Source organism: Taeniopygia guttata, chromosome 4 (genome assembly GCF_048771995.1).
Source record: "Taeniopygia guttata chromosome 4, bTaeGut7.mat, whole genome shotgun sequence".
NCBI lineage: Eukaryota > Metazoa > Chordata > Aves > Passeriformes > Estrildidae > Taeniopygia > Taeniopygia guttata.
The window spans coordinates 70,271,832-70,290,000 of NC_133028.1; the positions used below are offsets into that span (position 1 = coordinate 70,271,832).

General features: G+C 49.0%; 1 long non-coding RNA gene across 1 annotated transcript in view; it reads right to left on the reverse strand.

Annotated features, from left to right (window-relative positions):
- The window catches only part of LOC140684021 (uncharacterized), a 69,657-nt gene that overhangs the window by 35,597 nt on the left and 15,891 nt on the right, over nucleotides 1-18,169 (reverse strand). The window contains exon 2 of the long non-coding RNA XR_012055851.1: nucleotides 17,384-17,493. This is a non-coding gene — a long non-coding RNA (uncharacterized lncRNA). The remainder of the gene's footprint in view (nucleotides 1-17,383; nucleotides 17,494-18,169) is intronic.

Consider the following 18,169-nt stretch of genomic DNA (forward strand, 5'->3'; position numbering starts at 1 on the left):
CTTCCAAACACATTGAGGAAACATGGATTTTGGGAAGAGTGAAAGGAAGTTCAAGTCCTCTGTGGAATGAGGCTCCAGAGCCCACAGCAGCTGACCAGGGAGGAGAGAAGAGGAACTGTGAGCTCTCATCCCAGCTGGAGGGAAAAGCAGCATCGCTGGTCTGAGCCACAGAGAGCATGTGGGGCCAAGGAAAAGCTCTCACAGGGCTGCTGCAGCGTTGGACCCAACACAGTCTTTTCCGATCTCCATGTCCTCCTGCTCCCAGAGATGCCCCAGTTCTGACACAGATGTCTCTAGGGGATGTCAGCTGAGCCCAGGGATGTCCCCAGACCTTAGAGAAGGGCCATCATGCTGGCTGGTGCAGCTAAAAACACTCACAGCTTCATCTCCCTGCCAGGACAGGAATGCACAGAGGGTTCCTTGACCAGAAATTGGACATTCCTCAGCTGATGTGACCTGATGAAGCCAATGCTGAGCACACTGACACTGGGAGGTGCTTCTTGTATTCTCAGGGAACATCTGGAAACCGTGCTGGGACATCCACTTGGCACTACAACAAAGCCAGACCCACCAAGGTATCCATGACCAGGCTTCTCCTCCCAGAGCTGCCAAAACTGCACTTTCCTTTTCATATCAGGGGTGAAGCCGTGCCTCTGACATATGCACCAGCTAGAGGAAGTTCACCTGCAGGGAGGTGATGAGGACTATTCCAATTGTGGCACTGGTTGTATACAGGGTGGCTGGTGGCACCAGCTATCTGCTTTCCCCTCCAACCCCACACACCCCCATAGGATCAGTTTAAGTGACAAAACCTTTGTGGGACCAATGAGACTCCCCTGTTACTTCTGTTTGTTTTCTGTTACACAGTGGCTTCTCCCAGCAGCTGAAGTTGAAACAGGATTGGCTTCAAAGGTAAACATTTCTCACAGCTTTCTCATCAACTATATTAAATACAGTCATAACCTCCCCCCCAATATTTTCTGTATTTGCTGAAGGATGACGTCCTCCTTGCCTTCAGCGTGTGCCAGATTACTCATAAACCTGGACCATATGCCACTGCAATTTACTGATGGGCCCAAGCTGTTTTGGTAGATACAAAATCCGAGGGGATTAGGGAGGCTCGAGCCGTGCTGAAAACAGAGCAGCAGCAGTGGGGCAGCTGCTTGCTCTCTTTGCTCAGCCTCAATTTAGGTCAGTGGACAAGAGCTGTCCCATGCCAGGCCAGAGAGCTGGGCTGGCTGTGGGGGCGCAGACAGAAGGGACCCCAGCCATGGGTGCCTGCCACTGTGGGGGGCTCGCTCTCTGTGGGGCAGGTGAGTCTGTACTGCTCCCTCAGATCCAGAGCCTGGCTGCCACGCCCCGTCAGGAGCCCTCAGCTCAGAGCCAAAGAGGGGGTGCTTTGCCCCCATCCATGGTGACCCCTGCCTGACTGAGAGCTGCCTGGTGGCCTGCTGCTCTGGAAGGTGGCTGAATGACTGGCAAGTCACCAGAGCTGTGTTTGTGTGTCCCGGGCCCAGGGAAGGATGTGCTCAGGGAGGGAAAGGAGAGCTCAGCTGGAAGCACCACCTGAAGCAGGGCCTTTCCTAGGTGGGGTTATCCAGCGCAGAAATGCTCAAAGCCAGCCTGTGGGTGCCAGGCCTGCACCTTGGCTACTCTCCCAAGAGCCTGAACTCGCATGGAACATGGAATGGCATAACAGATTTGCTGACTTGAGCGCTGCTCATTTAACACCTGGCAGGACACACAATGCAGCTGCAGCAAGCAGCTAATTATCCAACTGCTTCTTCGTTTCTGCACTGGAACTGTCCCTCCCCTCCACAGTATCTGGTCCTCCATCACCTTGAACAAAGCTGCTGCTCCTCACCAGGGAATTACAAAGGTCTGCAGAGAGCCCCAGGGAATAGGGACCTGTGTGGTTGAGCACAAGCACCCCAAACTGCCCCACAGGGACAGGAAACAATCCTGACTATGGCTGCTGTGCATGGAACATCAAACCTTAGTCATGAACCTTCTTTCCAGAATATTCTTCCACTGGGTGTAATTTGGGACTTCCCATCATTTAGAAGGTGCTCATGATCAATGTAGCCTGAGTGCACTTCCAGCTGTCGGAGCTTCCCTCCAGACCACAACGTACCCCATTGCAAGGAGCTCCTCCTGGGGATTACACTTCTCGGCACTATTACAGCCCATTGCCATCTTTAAGTAAGAGTTCATGGTTTCACCTCTCATGCCTCATCTCCACAGCTGAAATGCACAAAAGAAACTCTGGACCTCTATCTGCTGGGCTCCAGAGGTACAGCAGTGCCTGACCACAAGAGCCTGGCTCAGGCACCCCGTGTCCAGGTCCCCGAGAAGGGTGAGGCCATGCTGCATCCCACTGGCTGCCAGACCTGCCCCAAGTACTCACCGGTGGGGACATCCCTTCGTGCTGCCCAGTGAGCCCTGAGCACCCAGCCACAGCTGTCAAGAGACTGACCACAAGTGTCTGCTGGAGGGGTACGGCTGGGCTTTTCTGTGTGTTTTACAGATTTTTCTCAAGTTTGTCACTGCTGCATCCCAGAGTGACCCCAGACCCTCCACACCTTCCTTCAGAGTCAGGGCAGGTGGCATGGAACATGCTGCTCCCTGTTCCATGTGCCCAGATGTGCCCTGCAGATGGGTCTGCGGGGAGGGACGGGGTCTGGCTGCTGATCACTGTTTACAACTCTTATTAAACCCATTCTCCTTTCCTAATTATTATAATAGTTCCTGAAAATGCCACCTGTGGACTTTAAATGTTTGATGTGTGCTCTAATGAAAGCTGTGGAATTATCCCATGCTCGCTGCCACATGGCCCACACAGCAACGGAGATGCTAAATAATTTTTAAAAATTTATAGTTTACAAGATGTATGTCCCATCTGTGACGATGCAGCAGCTCCCAAATGCCCTGAATTTCACCGCATTAACAACACCTCTTAAAACCAACTGGCTGCGCTCCACAGAAAGGCTCAGTAACAACCCAAGGGGTGCATCACAATGTACACAGGTTGGAGACTGACCTCGTTGGGACTCAATGCCACCAAAGCACACAAACTCCGTGGCCAAACCAAGTGTTTTACACCTCCAAGTAACACACTGCTGTTAAAAGCATTAATCCCATTATTCCAGACAGAAAGAAGTTCCTTTTGGCATCTTTGCCAAAGCTCAGCCTAATCACGGGCATGACAACAAAGACCTGGTGAGTTCAAGTGCAGTACCCCTGGAATGATCGATCCCTGGGGTGAGATCAGGAGTCACTCTTTCCTCCTCTCCCAGGAGACGTTCTCTGTCACAAGGTAAAATCACACAAACTGTGCCCAACTTAAAAACTGAGTTTGGGATGGGAGCCAGAGCAGATGGTTAGGAAAGCTAAACACCGCTGATTTATTTCTTACCCTTTATGCAGCAATATTAGAGACAATGGCCCTGATCAGAACAAATGAGAACAAACACAGGAATGCAGACTCAATAGAGAATTAACAACCAGCACTACCAGATTCCATTATGCTGTGATTAATTCTGAATTTGTGGCAGGATTATCAGCAGCAAAGCTCTCGCTCTAGCTAACAGAAGCAGTGCCAAAGCATCCAGCCTTTCAGGGAGGGCTCTTCAGTCTGCAAGGGACTCCAGCAGGAAAGGGGTGTGGAAGATGTCAGGCTCTGCTGTAGATTCAGCTGAAAAACTAACTTTCTGTGCCTCATATCCACCCCAAACCCCAAGAAAACATCAGAAAAATCTGGACAGACACCAGAAGTCTCTGAGACAGGGAGGTCTGAGGGATGACACATGCAAACATGAGGGACATAGCCACAAGGCTGTCACCCACCCTTGTCTGGTCTCTCTTACATGAGCGCTGGCCTTCAGCCCCCCCTTTTCCCACTAGGCATACTGTGAAGCTGAGGAGAACATCACCAGGTACTATCCAGCCTTCCCTCTTCCCTTGCCATGCCTTCCTGGGTGCTCCAAACTCTGTTGCATGACAGACAAGGCTTTGAGGACATGATACCTCAGTTTCCCCATCTCCAGCACACCACAGCCTCCCCCCACAGAGCTCCCCTCCCCTGGCAGGCACAAAAAGTGCGAGACACCAGTTATGGCCTTGTCACCATCAGCATTCCCATAAACAGGCTACGTGAATCTGCTCCCCACTGCACCACGTCGCCCCTGGCTCGCCTGTCTGTGCAGAGGACACCGGGGCTGGGAGCTGCTGCTGGCAGCCACAGGAAATGGAATTGCTGACGAGGGTGTTCAAGGCTGTTATTTGTGAGGTGCAGCTGAGGTGGGACGCAGTGAGTTCAGCCCTGCTTTGCTCCATTTCCCATAGCTAAGCACACTGTAACAGCTGAGTTTATAACCAGAGCTGCCATGCATGAATATCTCATTATGACTGCAAAGACCTTTCATTTGTATCGGGCCCCGCACTGGCTCTGCACTGTGTTAATCACCAGAGCCGGGCTCTGTGAACGACCAGCTCCCTAAACCAACACAGCAGGTTTGGTTCCTTCCATCCTTGGCCCTGCATGATGGAAAGCAGGGGGTTGCTGCCAGGCTGGGATTTTGGCTGGCACATGGGGGATTATGGCTGCAGTCAATGGTGAGGAATTCCTGCCCGTCACCAGTGGTGAGACCACAGAGGTGACATCGCGGCCGGAGTTGTGCTTGGCACAAAGAATCCCAGCACATTACCACAGTCCAACTTTCAAAGAGCTGGTTTCTTATGGCACTTGATCACTCTCAGGAACAGGCATGAGAGAAAAGCCAGTGTCACTGGTTTGGTGGAAGTTGCTTGGGATATTTTTTAGGACCTTGCTGAAAGTTGGGATTTGTTTCCTACCACCTCCTGGTAGGGAAGCTGCTCTTTTCCACATCTATGGAAAAGGGCTTCTCTGCACAGAGCTTATCTGCCTGTAACTCCTACAAGATCCCATCTCCTAGCTCCTCCAAAGCATTCCTAAAGCAGAGCCAAAAGAGAACGAAGCAGCTGGGAGGAGGTGGGGGACATTTAAGGGTGCTTGCAAAGGCTAGGAACTGTTTTTCTTCTGGAAAGCTGAAGCATTAGTAAAAAAGGGGACAAGAGTGAAGGCATATGGCAGAGAAATCCAAACACAAATGATGGAGCCAGGTGATGCAGTGAAATACCAGCACACAAAACATACAGATGCTTAAGAGGTAACACAAAACTCCAACCCAGATGTCTTTTACAAAACCAAATCCTTAAAAACCTTCAGCGTTGTTTTTCCCTTCACAAAGATTCATAATTTGGAAAACTCTGGGCTGGAAATTGCTCCAGCTGTTCATGCTCTGGGGGCTGTGACTGCAGTGAGTCAGTGCCACATGTGGGGACCTTGTGAAAACTCTCTGCAGAGCCCAGCAGTGGCTGCCAGCACAGCACTGAGACAACACGGCAACTCTGCTTTTTGGGGCTGCTCAGACCCCCTCCTATGAGACCCAAACACCTTTCTCCTTCAGCCCTGGGTTTTGGTTCCAGCTTAAGAGCCAGCAGAGCAAAAGAAAAGCTGAAACAACATTATTGCTCAGCCAAGCTGAGCAGGGACCTTGCCTGAAACTCCTCCAGTTTGCTGGACTTCTAGTTTGGCTCCAAGTTTGTACTGAGCTGTAGCCACAAGCTTGGAGCCAACTCTGGGATCACCCAGAGAGCCAGGCAGTGGCTAAACTCTGTATGGGGTTATGCAGCAGTTACTACACCCAGGGTCACCTCTAACTTGCACCCAGAAACTGGCCTCCACTCCCACATTTTGGAGCTCTGTAATGCCTGAATGAGCACCATGGAACATGAGCACTGCTTTAGCAAGCTGTGGTCAGGCAAGCTTAGAAGACACAGATCTGGCAATGGTTTTGGCACAATGGCAGGGAAGTGGTGGTTCAGAAGTTCAGGGGTTTGACTCTTCAAACAATTAGAACAGCTCTTCAAAGTATACATGGAATGACTGGAAGGAATGAGATGTCTCCCTAAAGCCTTTAGCAAACCCCAAATCTAACTCACGCCTATATGAAAGCTTCTGCTCTTAAAACTCATGCTCTGTTGCTCCCCACTCCCATCTCCTTATGTTCCAGGGGCAGTGGGATGGATGGGATGTGCTCAGAGTGGGGATAGTGACACATGTCTGGCTTTGGCAGTCACCCCATGTGTTGTCTGGCCCTAGCAGGACAGCAAAGCTCAGGCTCTCTCCTTTCCAAGGGGCTGTGGAAAGCCAACAACATGGACATGAATTGAAGGACAGCTCTGGCCTCAAACCTGAGCTCTGATTCAACAAGGAAAATCCCACCAAAACTGGATAGAAACAAGAGGTCACATTTGAGAGACCAACAGGGGAATTCTATGTCTGGAGGGCTTCTGTGGGGGCTCCAAGTCACCCACTCACAGCACACAGCAAACAGAAGCAGCAAGGGCTGTGCCTTCCTCATGGGTTACAACCTGTTCTAGCTTGGAGTATTCATCAATACTCCAATAAAGCCCCGTCTCCTGCTAGTAGGTACAGAACACGGTTCCTGTATTTAACCCCATCCCATTCACTGGGATTCCCCATGCTGAGAAGTGCTGACCAGTCCCCTCTCTCTCTCCACAGGCACTGATGGCATTTTTGGTTTGTCCCCCTCCTGACATATACACAGGAGAGATTCTTTCTGCACAGAGCAGGAATGAGACAGGGGACTAAAACATGGAATACCCCAGGAACTCTTGGTACATCCGATGCAATAGCTTTCTTGGGCTGGGGAACTTGCACATCTTTTGTCCAGTTGCTCTTTTCTAAATACTTTATCTAACTAATTTCCTTCCCTAAGTAGACTTGGATAGCAAAATAAATGAAATAAATGCAGCTCTGCTGCATTTGGGCTTTGGTAGAATCCCTGACAACCGTGGCAAATGCTGGGGAGTTACCATTCCTCTTAAAAATCCCCTTTTTAATTCCTGCTTACATGATTAGGTCCTGAAGCACAGATACATTCAATCACCACCCTGGAGTACCTCGTAAATCTCTGCTCAGTATCAGAGCAATAACAACATGAAGAACCTGAAGTGCTTTAGGCAGAGTATTCCCATTTGCTGCGCTCTGAGCACGAAGTGTGATGGCCCACCCCAGGGTGCAGGAACAGCCCTAAATTCCTCTCAGGAAAGCTGGGGTCTGATAAGCACCTGCCAGATATGCTGGACAGGACACCCAGGTACCTGAACCATCCCTTTTATGGGCTGTCACCTCCGGGCTCTTCAGCCACCACAGCTCCCCTCCTTCCCTATCTCCCCCAGCTGTGCCTGAAACCCCATGCCCTAAAACTACTTTGGAAACTGAGCTGGTTAAACTGCTAAAAGTGCCTGTATAGGTGAATGGAAATCATTTCACTCCACGTCAAATACAGCTTAAATTCCCATGGGATCAGACTGAGTTACACGAGTATCAGACAGGGTTACAGCAAGGCCCCGTGAGAGTATCTCCACCAGAGTGGTGGGATACAATAAAACCAGTTTATACCAGCACTGCCTTGTCTGAATCACACCTTTCTGCAATATCTGATCTAGTGCAAGGCGCTGGTACCTGCAGTAGCTCACTCAGCTCACAGTGCAGGTAAAAGGAGAGCGGCTTTAAAGGAAGGACAGAAACACAAAACCTCCCTATGCTTATAGGGGCACAGCGTGTTCAGCTGGCAGCTCTGCAGGTAACCAAGGGTGAGTGGTTTGGGAGGGCTGTGGGGATGGCAGCACTGGGATGGAGGGTTTGGACAACTGACAGGGAAGGATGCTTGGTGGCCCACGAGGAATTGTTTGATCTGACCAAGGGCCTCTCCTGAAATGCCTGGCAGGTGTTAAGTGAAGCAGAAGAAGTGTGGACAAAAATACATTGCCTATTGGTATGGCTCTGAATATCATTTGCAGTTTGGCCACATGAAAGGACCTTATGTATTCACTCCCTGTGAATGCAGATGTGGAGCCTTGCTTCAGGAAAACATGTAATGCAGGCTTTAAATCCTCACATCCAACTTCCAAATGAGAAACAAACACTGATATTTAACACTGATAAATTAAGTCTGCACTGATTCATTGAGACCAGCAGAAACACAAGCCATGCCACAAACAGTTCTCAACTGAAATTTAAAACCTTCTGTGTGCAATTTATGTGTGGCCAGCAGGCCGAGGGAGGGGTCTCCCCCACTACTTTACTCATTTCAAGACATGTAGCACCTCCTAGGGCAGCCTAGGATGCCTTTAGCCTCGTGCCTCAGCCCAGAATTTGTGTGTGCTTCCCAAGAGGAACGTGCCCGTGCTGATCCGGCCCCGGAATCAGGGGCACGGGCAGGCTCCGGTGACAAGCACGGTGGCCACGGTGCACTGCTCTGGCTCCCCACGTGTGACAGCCGAGCTCTGCTGGGCTGTGCCCATCACCCCTGCCTGCCCTCCCCATGGCCCAGTCACCTCCAGGGTGTGAGGAGCACCAGGCAGAAAATCACAGGTTCCCAAGTGGCACTTCACACCCCTCCAAGTGCCAACGCTGCCACTCTGGGCTCAGGAGCCAGCACGCCTCCCTCACCCGGCTCCCATGGCTCCAGAGAGCCCAGGCAGCCCGGTCCCCTCACGCAGCCTGCCTGACAAACCTGTCACCTTGCCGCTGTCCTCTGGCCACAGCCCTCTCAGGAGGAGGCACGCAGAGTAGGAAGGGCAGCCAGGAGCTGGGCTGAGAGACATGGAGCTGGACACGCTCAGGGAGCGGGCACTGTGCATGCATGGCTGGTGACCTGTGGGACTCAGGCTGGCGGCTCCTCCGGGGCCCAGGACTTGGCAGGCTCCGCTCCCAGCCCCTTCTGTGCAGCCACAGGCAGGTGCCAAAATGCTGCCCAGCCTGCATGCTTTTCAGAAGGTGAGGAGAAGGTGGAACTGGGCTGCACCAGAGCCTGTGGACTACCGGAACTGTCTCCCAGCACCTCCATCTGCTGTCCCCTCACCCCATGGAAGGAACTTGCTTTCAGTAGCATCAAGTTCGTAACCTCTTTCCTACCATTTGACACTGATTTTTTTTTTTTTTTTTTGACAGAAGGTGGTAGTGAAGAACCCAAAAGGTTTCAGCAGCCTCCTGAGCATGAGATGTAGGGATAAGGCAAGAAGGCACCACAGCCAGAACTGCAGACTCCAATAATTAAAGTCACCAAAACCAGGGAACTTTGCCATCAGACACAGAGAGACTAGGGTAAAACATGGTAAACACCTGAAATCAAGGCACATAAATGGCAAATACTGAATTTGGATAAAACAATTAATATATGCAGATAGACATGAACAAAGCAGAGGGCTGGGACACACAGAGAAATTTTCCAAATAGGACTTAGTAAACCTCCCAGGTGGTTTTCACCAGCACAAGTGTCTCCCTCTGTGCCCCAAAGCACAGCCAGTTTCCATCTGTATCCTATACTGTCTTTCACTTTTAGTTGCATTTTTCCTAGGCTTTGGCACCATCAATTGCTGCTCCATTTGACAGCCTTGCCCAACGAAAGCCTGGACAAGAATGTGCTAATTGTACAGCATGTGTGGGTGTTTAAAACCACAAAACTCAAACAATGGCTCACTGCATCCAGCAGCCTTTCCCCACGGCCAGCACAAACCCACTTTCACATGAGGGCAATACCCAGCCAGGCCCACTCCAGCCACCCAGCTACCAGGAGACATGCTGTTCTCCAGAGCGGACTGGAAGGCTCTTACAGACCCATCTCCTCGCTAAGGGGGTGCCACAGGAGCACCAGGGAACCTGGCACACTTGGCACCTGCTCCCAGTTTAAGCAACATCCTTAAGGACAGAGAATAGCTGCCACTACAAAGGTCCATCACCCAAGCTCCATTCACCTCCCCGCACGCTGGGCGAGGGCTGCCGGCACTGGGAAGTGAGCCGGGCTCCCCAAAACAAGGTGGCTCGCTCAGGGAGGGTTATTGCCAATGTTATTGCCATCCACGTATAAATATGTACATGGACCATCATTTTCTTGTAACAAATGGTGAAAGCCACTGCGGTGACAGTGAGGCAGCGCGGGAGCAAGGTGACTTTATCACCTACCCATGACTATGTTTCCCAAGCAGCCTCCTCACCAATCCGGAGCCCTCCATGATCATTAGTTCCTGCACATGGCAGCAATGAAATTGTCCCTTAAAGTAAATCATTCAAGGATTTTTATAATCTGAAATAAAATTTTCTAATATTTTTTTCCTAAGTTTTCCAGGTTTAAGGTTTTAATCTTTTGTTATTTATTGTGCAGCAGTTGTGAAGGGCATGATGAGCAGCCCAGCGTAAATAGTCATCGGTGGAGGGTCGGTGCCAGACAATGCTGCATTGAATAAATTAATTTATTTTCTTTTTCCTATTACTCCACATTCTCTCTGAGGGGGCTTGAATACAGCCAGAAAAATGAAAGAGTAAAACAAAACAAACTAAATCTGCACATTGGCTCCTGGGTGTTTTCCTGCCTGGTGGCTGAGGCTGCTGATAAATATTCCCTGGAAATGGTACTGAAGGAAGAAATGGCATATAGATATATTTTCCTTTCTTCCTTCACACTCAGAGCATCAAATTCAAAAGACGACAATTTTCTGCTGCTTGAGATGCAGAGTGTTCCTCTATTTCTGCACTCTCCAGGATTTATTGCTCTTTTAAACTACTGCAAACACAATTTAACCTTTGCTGCCTTTACCTCTGGTCACTTCCTTTGGCCCACCAGAGCCTGAATTAATGCTAATCACAGCAAAACACTGGACATTGTCCTAACTGTAGGACAGTTATATAAATAATCCTCTTTCCACAGAAATAGACATAAAATATCTCATTAGACCAATAGCCCTACCAGGCACATTCCAGCCTAGAGTATAAAAAAATTTATGTTATGTATAATTTCTTTCTACCTAAATTCTCTGACTCCTGGAACTCTGAGGTAGACCATCCTGGTGAGCCTGCAGGACCCACTTCTCTGTGGCACAATAATGCTGTGAACGGAGGCCTCTCCAAACTGCACACCACAGGTGACACAATAATGCCGTGTCTTGTTTGCACTGTAATGCTGCCACTTGTTTTCTCGTGGAAACAACTTCCTCTTTAATTTCCCTCTGCATTCAAACTGTACAATAACACCAGGAACCATTTCCCTGTACAAGAATCCTACAGTATTTCAATTAAAATCTCTCATCTTTAGACCATTTTTTTCCTGGACACCCCTCCAGTTCCACTCACAGCCGAGGCGCAAAACCCAATTAGTTATTAATTGAGGCACGTTAAAATTCATTAACTCTGCTTGTGAAGCTGAAGCTATAATTAACTGTCTGCCCAGGCTTTTGTTCTTTCATCACCAGGTAGAAGGTCCCACAGTTAATAGAATAAGGCAGCATCCCACCTCCTCTCTGTGGCAGACAGCCTGGCTCTGGTGCAGTGGGAATGTCCCATTCTAATGCTGTCCTTGCAGCTGCTGCTTATCCTGTGCCCCAGGTCAGCCAGGGCACACTTGGAAAGAGTGGGAGCATTACAACCCCTTGTGGAAGTATTTTGCAAAAGGCCATTTCCCACAAGCTCACTATCCTGCTGCAGGATGGCCCAAGCACTTTAATGTCTGAGAACTGCTAAAAACACAGCTCAAGGCAGAGTGTGTGGAGCTTGCACACATGGAGCAGCACCAAGCCAGCCTTTACTGTAAAACAAGCATGGGAATTCACTCCCATGTCAGGTCCCTGTGGCAGCCACACACGGTGCTGCACTTCCACTGCCTTGTGAGGAATACAGCCAAACCTAACCAAAACCAGCTCTTCCCAACTGGAGCTGCTTTGGGGGGTATTTCACAGACAGATCAGTGGAAGCAACTTTCCGCTTCTGGTGTGAACCATCCTTGGCAGAATGGGAATAATTTGCATTTAACCTGGGACACGGTGGACTCTGTGCCCATAAGCACCATCAGTAAAGTGAATAGGAGGAAATGGTGTAAACCAGGAGGAAAGAGGGATGTCTTGTCCTGGATGTTTTTCCACCCCGAGAAGGCAGGGCCATCAGGGGCCAGGGCAGGTCACAGCAGAGGTGACGGAGCCAGGACTGTTTCTACTTCTTTTGCCCCACACACACATTCCCTGTTCCTGCAATGTGCCAGCCTACACATTGGAGCTGGCACCAAGGAAGCTGGCTGGTGCCAGGAAACAAGTCTGGTGCAGATTATTTTCCAGCTGGAGCAGTAAGGGAGCCACAGAGACTCTGGGAGTTGCAATATGGCTGCTCACCCCACTCTCACTGCCCCACTGGTACAGCAGCCACACCTCTCTCCTCAGGCTCCAGCCAGGCTCTGAGGACAGAATGAGGATCTGGATAAACAGCATGAGTTCCAGATGCCAACTGGGAGACATCTGGGGAAGGATCCCTTTCTGTTCCCACAGCGAGAGGCAGCAGCAGCAAGAGAAAATGGAACTGAAGATCAGAGAACAGGCAGAACAGCCCAATTTCTGCAGTGCCCTGTGTGGGCACCACGATTTGTCAGACAATTCCACCTCACACAGCACATGGACTCAGAGTGTCTGTCCCCAGAGATAGCCTTCAGAAGGGCTCCCTGCATCCAAACTGACAGCCCAGCAGTCCCAGAGCTCCATTTGGACCCACCCAATCCATCGATCTGGCAGAGCCCCTGGGGGATCCCCACTCCTCCTGCCAACTGACTTGCAGCGGCACCAATCAATTCATGTCCCTGTGTGAGAACTCAGGGAAGCAAATATGGCCTCTGTGAAAGCCAGGAAAATAATGGCAGTGACCTCGCCCCATTTCTCACATGGCTCCATATCCATCACACCCATCCCATCCTCATAAGCTGCACAAGGAGCTCTAATGCCAGTATTGATGATGCTGTCAAGCCTTCACAAAAGGTGCCTGACAGCCTCATGTAAGGCAGAGATACAGGGAGCTCAGGCCATCAATAGCTGCAGAAGTCTCACACAGAAACCTCCACTCAGTGCAAGCACAGACTGCCAACAGCTTGTTCCTTCTTTTCCCTTATTTTGTGAGAATAAATGCCCACAGGAGTCAACCACCTCACACTCTGCACAAGAGAAGTCCAAACTATTAAAGGCCTGTTTCTGTCCAGGAGCATCTGGGGCTAGCACCTTGCCACTCTCCCTTGAGCAGCAGCTGAACAGGATGCAGAGGGTGGTGACAATCCACCCATACTTCCACCTTTCAGGCTGGGAATGCTGCCATGGAGTCTCATCTGCTCTCACTGGGCCTCCTCATCTGGATCTGTGAGCTACCAGGCCCCTCACCCAGCAGCCTGGCTCTGCCCAAAATCCAGGTGGCTTCAATACTTCATCAAAATATTAATGGCCGTATTTTAAACCCAACATTTGTTTTGCCAGAAGCAATGAATAATATGAACAGCATCTACCTCAAATTGTGACTACTTTACTTAGATCACAGGCAGAGAGCCACCCTCTGATCCCATGCCAAAACTGAAGGAAAATAAAACGCCTTTGGAGCTCATGAGAGGGAATAGGTACAAAGGCACAGGGAATGAATGGCTCTGTTTATCAACAAAATACAGAGTCAACACAGCCCTGGGTCCCCAGACTGCACTGGTCAAAGAGCCCTGTATCCCCTGTGACCCCAGAGCTTGGGATGCCTGTCTCTAGGAGAAACAAGTTTCCTAGTTTGCTTCTTTCCCAAAGCAGTGACCCAAAACCTCTATCATTACTAACAATAATTAAAAGGTGCCATAAGAAGGAGTCTGTGGTTGGTTGCCACTACAAGGAACAGTCTCATTAGTTTAGTACAGATTTTTAACTGCTTTTTCAGGACATGGCTGTTGACGGCCATTTAGAACTCACGGGGTACTCAATGCTTCAGGCTCCTTCAGACTGTCAGGAAGAAGGGAGGCAAGGAAGAGTTGGTGGCTGCTGTGTAGTTTTGCCCATGCAGCCAGAGAAGATATCAGTTTGTCAGTCCTTCAGAGAAGAAAAAAAAAAAATCCCTTCTCTGAACCTTTCTCACCAAAATACACTTAATATAGCTTTTCTTAGCTGGGACACAGCAAAGACCCAACAGTCCTAAGCTAACTGATGATTCAGGATGGGAACTGGGGAAAAGTTCCTGTGTCACACGGTGCCCACAAAGCAGCATTCACCAGTAATCACACACCAAGCAGACAGGAAGTACCCAGCAGCCTCTCCAATGGAGCAAAGATGGGGAGATAGGAATACAGCTCTAACAGCCAGCTTGGGAATGCTCCCAGAGCCAGTTCCTGGCATCACACACAACTGGGAAAGCAGATTTGCAATTTAAGTCTACTTTAAAATAAACAGAAAAGTCCTGTCATTAATCATAGCTTCTATTACACGTGTTATGCAACTATTGGATCTACCTGATTTCCCTGACTGCCCCTTCCTGGCAGTACTAGAGCTCCCAAGGACATCTCTGCAGAAGAGCACAGGGAGTCAGGAGGAAAAAGCCCTTGGGAAGCACCATGGGAAGTAAAATTCCCAGAAGATGGGGCTGTGGGCTTCCCACTCTCCTCACAAGGACCATCAGCTGAGACCAGCAAGCCCTTAATTTTTCCCAGCTATAGACCAGTCGGAGCACGCAGCGGGTGCTTGGAATGACAAGCAAGGCCAAGGCTTGCAAACACAAGATGTGAGCGACCAGGTGGAGGCTTTCTGGACCCCCTCTAACCTCCTGCACTCCCTGAAAAAAGCAGTTTTAGGAATCAACATACTAGTATGTTTGCCTCAGAAAAATACTTGCATCGAAGCACACTTTTACATCAAGTTGTTCTTACTTATCATGACATTTCTGGGATGCTTTGAGGCGTGTACCCCAAAGAAGGAGACTGTGATTTTTATTTCACATCTGGGAATTGTCTCTGCTCTCCTTTACCAGCAGCAGCTTTGTGCTATGTTAGATTTTCTCCTAATTGCAGTCAGAAGAACAGGTTCAGGTCTCTGAACAGAAATCACCCAGAGTGAGGTAACAGGGTTAAATCCACTCTGCACAGTAAAAGCAAATTAACCTAGGCTGATAAAGTATGAGCCTTTAGTTGCCAAGAATCCACAGAAGCCTGTAGAGATTTAGTCCTGAACTGCATTTCAAGAACACAGCAGGCCTGGGTCCCCCCTAGCCCAACCTTGTTCCCTCTAATTCAGCCCGACCCAACCTCATGCCACATGGGTCTGGATTAGGTTTCTCAGCTAAATCTACATAAAGGGTTTTCTACCTGCTGCTAACACTGTACATGCAGATAACAGTAAGGAATCTTTAATTAAGGCAACCTCTGGCACATGGATTCCTATGGCACCAAAGTAAGACCTGGAGGGCCACCAGTCTTGCAAAAGAAGTGCAGATCCCCAATGTTTAAACGGCTAAACAACAGAGGAAAGAGTCCAGTTCTGCATTACTGCCTGCGATGTTCTTTTTCAGCTTGTTTTTATTGTACAGTCCTTTGCATACCTAAAGATTTTGCTCACTTCCAGAATTGCCCCAGCCACAATCTAACCACATCTCCTGTGCCCCTGCTTGCCACCAGACACAGCAGCAGGCACCCACAGGCTGTGCTGGGATGAGCCAAGGCAGAGCTTGGTGGGCAGCAGCCCCTCCTTGCCCACCTGACCCAGCAGATTTATGGAGCCTGGCACTGCCAGGGGATCCAGCAGCGGCCAGGGCTGCTGATTGGACACCTGTAGTTCCAGGACCAGGAAAAAAATTCATGTTTTATGACTAGGATCTAAAGCAAATTTTATTGAGAGCTTTTATGTTGGTAGCTTTGAGTAGTTTTTATAGAGAGGAGTTCTGAAAACTGCCATAAAATTTTGCCTTGGGGGTTATGATTACATTTGTATCTCTCCCAAACTTAGATAAATAAAGACGACAGTTTTTACTGTAGAAGCTTAAAAGGTTAGAGTGGTATTTGGTCTGTGATGAACCTTTTATAGAGATGATGTTGTAAGAATTTATTCTTAAATATCAATAAAAAAATACAACTTAACACTTCTTGATAAAGCTATGGTGATTAGAAGAGCTGTCAAAGAGGTGGCAGTACTGCTGGTGGCTTTCTTCCTGCTCAAATCATGCTTTAATACATTTTTGGTTGCTGGAAACTATTAACTAATTTGCATTCTGTCAGAGGAAAAGCGTACTTTGTAAGGACAAAGCTTTGTGGTGTCCCAGTATTTGAGATCAGGTTCACCTCATGGCTGATTTTGGGGTTAAGCTGATGCACTCCCCTTTAGGAGGAACCTTGTTCAGTTCCATCTCTTTACACTCTTTGCAAAAGGTAAATGAGACACAACACCTGATTTAGGCAGCCCAGCAGGTGCCATAGCCCTGCCCTGAGCTCAGCACATTCAGCTCCCAACAGCCTGTGCCCCTGCCCAGCAGCAGGGCACCTGGAGCCTTACCTGCACCATTCCCCTGTGGGATTCAGCACCTCAGTAACAGCAGCAGCCCTTTCCCAAGGTCTCCTCTCCCAGACACTGCACCCATGCAGAATGTTAGCAGGACTGCCACAAGCCTGCAGGGTGTGGGGTCCAAACCCCTGATGTCACAGAGGTCCCAGTTCCAGGAATACTGTGCACTGGTTGAAACAGGCACTGCAATTGGTCTCAGGGGAGTGAGACACACAGCATTAACACACTGATTTTCAAACACACAACAGCTTGTGTTAAAGTGAACACTTGAACAGTGGAAACAAGGACTGATGAACTCGCTCTCTCCTCCATCAAGCATAGCCATAATTGGGATTGCAAAATTCAACAAAAAGTAGTGACAATATTGTTTCAAACAGGATGACTAATTAGTGAGAACTCCCTCAAAGCCTTCAGCAGAGCAGCTCTTGGCTAAGCACAGCATGGGCACAGGCACCTCCCCACTCAGCCTGGCACCCCCTCTGTATTCCACAAGGCTAAACCCTGCTCAAAGCCTCTATCAAATCAGGTGGTCTTGAACGCACATCTGACTGAAATCTTTGCCCACAAATATGTTAACTGAAACAAACTGGACACCATCAGTAAGAAATCACACACATTCCGACAAGAGCTCTGCATAACTGGGAATAGACACAAAGTAAAATGGAAATCACAGCATCCAAAAGGAGACAACAAAGACACACGTGCAGAAAAAAGCTGCTTTTTTTTTTTTTAATCCCCTCCCTCTTACTTTAATTTCTTCAGTCCAATGCAGCTCAAACAGGATCGCTGTTCTGTTCCAGCCATCAGAAGAAAGGTGGCTGTCCCTGAATGCACTTGGAATCACAGTGTTTGCATCTGTTTGTGTGCTTCACTCAGTGTCAGTGTGTGTTTGTGTGCTTCAGTGGTAATCTGCTTTTCAATGTGTTTAATGTGTAAATAAGACTGGAACATCTCCTACCTTAGCCTCCACCTCCTGCTGTGCCTCATGGTTGTCACCTGGCAGGTCCGCTGTGGCGGGTCACTACAGAGACCCAGAGGAGACAGCTGGGCCACGAGGCACTGCAATGCCTGCAAAAGGATGGTGCAGGGTTAGCCAAGTCACAGGAAAACGCTCAAACATTTAATGATGAAAAGTCTTTCATTCAACAGGTGCCTGAGCCCCAAAGACACAAGCTAAACATGTACTGAAGCACCTTGGTCCAACAAGAAAGATTGTCCAATTCACTTGTATCCACAGAGGACAAGTACCCTGGAAATGCACAGCCACCTGCAAATCCAGTCACTTCCCAACAACTAAAGGCTGACCAGCCCCACACAGAGTGAAGGGTAAAAACCAAATGTTTGCATCTCAAAGCTCAGGAACTAATGAAAAATGTTTGCACTCATTATTACCTGGGGACTTAAAGGTAACGTGTTATTATCAGGAATCCCACGTATTTCAGGGTTTTCTGGGGGAAGTAAAGAAGCTTAAAGCATAAAGTAATTGATTTGTTATGAATTACCTCTTTAGGTCTTGTTACAGCTATTAATACTTCATTGTGTCCATGTAAAGTTTAAAAAAGTCACTGACAATGACACAGTTTCATCTCAAGCCAGAATATAAGAAATTATATCAGTAATTTAAGGGAGGACTTGGTGTTGCTTTAAAGCAGAGTTGGCTGGTAGGACTCAAGCCTGTCCCCAGCTGAGGACTGCTCAGCTCTGCAGGCTGTGTGGTTGCTCGAAGTGCTGCCTGGCCCTTGAC